Genomic DNA, 3,416 nt, shown 5'->3' on the forward strand with positions numbered 1-3,416 from the left:
CTCCAGGACTTCCAGATGCACTAAGAGAAAGCCTTGAAGTCAACGTTGGAGCCACAGCTCCAAGGTGTGGAAACTGTGGCATTAAGTATAGAACCCCGACTGGGAAGCACCAAGACTTTCAATGGATACCAATATCTGAGTTTCAAAGTGAGAAAGGTATAGGGTCAAACTCAAGGTCACAGTCTCAAGAAGCCAGACCTACAGAACTGAAGCCACCTGTGCTATGGAGAGGTGTGAGGTCATCTGAACTGACTGACAAGTCAAAAATTCAAGGGGAAAAATCTGTGGCATTTCATCTTGAGCCACAGTTACAGGGAGTAAAAACCTCTCCATTAGCAATAGAGTTGCAGGAACCCAAAATGTTTAACTTGATTTCAGAGCCACAGCCTCAAGGCATCACAACTAAGGAGATAAAAAAAGAAACACAGGCTCAAAAGTGTAAGATCTGTCCAGTGGATACCTCAACAGGAGTTCCCTGGGGTGAAGTTTTTAGGATCCAATAGTAGGTCACTATTACAAGGTGTCAAATGGACAGAACAGAAACCCTCCAGAAAATTGGGAGGAGGAAAGCCATCAGATGTGACTCAATGGCCAAAACTACACGGGAAAATATCTGGGGATTTTAACCTCAGGCCACAAGAAGAGTGTGTGAAGATCCTCCAGTTGTCACCAGGACCAGAGCTACAAAAAGTGGGAATCTTTGCATCATCAACAGAACCACAGTCTCAGTGTGTGGAAACTGTGCCATTGCACCATGGACCACAGCTTGAAAATAAAAAAAAATCTGTCTTTTACGATAAGAAATATTTGCAGAATCTTGGGTTCAGCCTCAAGGAATCACATCCAAAGAGTTAAAACCCTCAGTACAAGAAAGGGATGTGAAGACATCTGAGGAGTTGTTGACAAGGCTCAAGTCAGAAGGTATAGAACCTTCTGGGTCAGCCTAGGAATACTTGCCTCATGGGTTCCAATCTATTTATTATAAATCTGAGCTTCCATTAAGAAGTATGAAAACATGTGACCTAACCTTAAGGTTAATGATCAGTAATATGAAATCAATGCCATTCAAAGCCAGGTTCCATATAGATGACAGGAGCTCTCCTGATTTGACAGCTGGGTAGAGTCACAAGAAGCAAAACCCTTAAAGTCATCCCCAGGAACACAGCAGCTTCAAGACGTGACATCTTCAGTGTTTAAACAAGAGCCACAGTCTTCAGAATCGAAATCTGGGGTATTAGGTCAATGGTCACAGTCACATAACAATAAAATTATAGGGTTGAAAAGTGAAAAATCCTCTAAGGTTAAAAGTCTCAAGGTATGAAATCTGAGATGAAGTCTGAATACCAGGGGCAAAGTGCAAAATGTTCTGACTTGACACCTGAAACAAAGTCCCAAAATATGAAATTTAAGTTAAGTCCCAGCCTATCATTGAAAAGTAAACCATTTACTAATTTAATCATGGGGATCAAAATTCAAAGGGTCCATCTAGACTCTGTTCCTGGTCCACAGTCCCAAGTTATAAAATCAGATTCAATTCTGAAGTCAAAGCCTCAAGAAATGGAGATGGAAGACTGTGAATCAGGGCCACAATGACCAGATCTGAAATCGTTGAGGATGTAATGATCCATCAACATAATCCACTACATAAACAAAATCAAAGAAAAAGCCCACATGATCATCTCATTAGATGCTGAGAGAGCTTTTGGCAAAGTCCAACACCCCTTCATGATAAAAGTCTCAAAAGATCAGGAATTCAAGGTCCATACCTAAACATAGTAAAAGCAATATGCAGCAAACCAGTAGGCAACATCCAGCTAAATGGAGAGAAACTTGAAGCAATCTCACTAAAATCAGGGACTAGATCAGGCTGCCCACTCTCTCACAAAAGAACATGCATGATATGCACTCACTGGTAAGTAGATATTAACCCAGAAACTTAGGCTACCCAAGATACAATTTACAAAATACATGAGACTCCAGAAGAAGTAAGACCAAAATGTGGATACTTCGTTCCTTCTTAGAATGGGGAACAAAATACCCATGGAAGGAGTTACAGAGACAAAATTCAGAGCTGATATAGTAAAAAGGACCATCCAGAGACTGCCCCACCAGGGGATCCATCCCATAAACCACCACCAAACCCAGACACTATTGACTATGCCAGCAAAATTTTGCTGACAGGACCCTGATATAGCTATCTCTTGTGAGGCTATGCCACTGCCTGGCAAATACAGAAGTGGATGCTCACTTTTATAGGATCGAACACAAGGCCCCAATGGAGGAGCTATAGAAAGTACCCAAGGAGCTGAAGGGGTCTACAACCCTATGGGAGGATCAAAAATATGAACTAACTAGTACCACACAGAACTGTGTCTCTCATTGCATATGTAGCAGAGGATTGCCTAGTTGGACATTAATGGAAGGAGAGGCCCTTGGTATTGTGTACAGGGAATGCCAGGGCCAGAAAGCAGGAGTGGGTGGGTTGGCGAACAGGGCGGGGGCAGGGTATAGGGGACTTTCAGGATAGCATTTGAAATGTAAATGAAGAAAATATCTAATAAAATAATGAAAAAGAAAGAAAGAAAATGTGAATAGTGGAGAAGGGGAGATGGCTCAATGGTTAGAGCACTGGCTGCTCTTGTAGTGGACTTGAGCTTAGTTCCAGCACCCACATAGCATCTCACAACTGTCCCTAACCCCAGTTCCAGGGCATCTGATGCTGTCTTCTGACTCTCTTGAAAATACATGTGGTACACAAACATACATACAGGCAAAATATACTTCAACGTAAAGTACATTTTTAAAAAGAGATATTAAGGATAGGTGAGAAAGGGTAAGTGGTATTTACTGTTCTATTATTGCAGCTTCTGTGGTTACTCCAAAATAAAAGGTATAAATAACTTGGCAGTCAGACAGTAGGTCCTAGGATAAGGTGTTTCTCTAAGGTCACTACTCGATTTGATGCATCCCAGATCAACAACAACTAGGGAAAATGGAGAGCTGTGGACTTAGAAAACCAAGCACCTCATAGTGTATGAGAGTTCCCACTCCAACTGTTCTAACTCTCTCTGACTCTGCTTGACTCTGCTTTCTAACCTGCAGTTTGCAACGGGACCTAATGAAAACTTAGAAGAGTGGCCAGCTCCAGAGAAGGTGTGACTCTGACCAAGCACTTTGGAGGACTTTGAAACTCTGCCTCATCACTCCTTCCTTAATGACACTTTGTCAAGCTGGACCCCAGGAGATTTATAGATGAATTCTTCCCTGAGATTTGGAATATAAGGGCTCTGAGAGGCCAGGGGCAGCCCCAGAGAAGGTCATTGGCTGGAATGTACAATGACTGGCTTTACCTTGAAGTAGCTATTGTGATGTCATGTGGAGAAACTCTGGAGACAGAGACTCTTGAGTTGAGAGTT

This window comes from Mus musculus, chromosome 5 (assembly GCF_000001635.26).
Source record: "Mus musculus strain C57BL/6J chromosome 5, GRCm38.p6 C57BL/6J".
In the NCBI taxonomy this organism is placed as follows: Eukaryota; Metazoa; Chordata; class Mammalia; order Rodentia; family Muridae; genus Mus; species Mus musculus.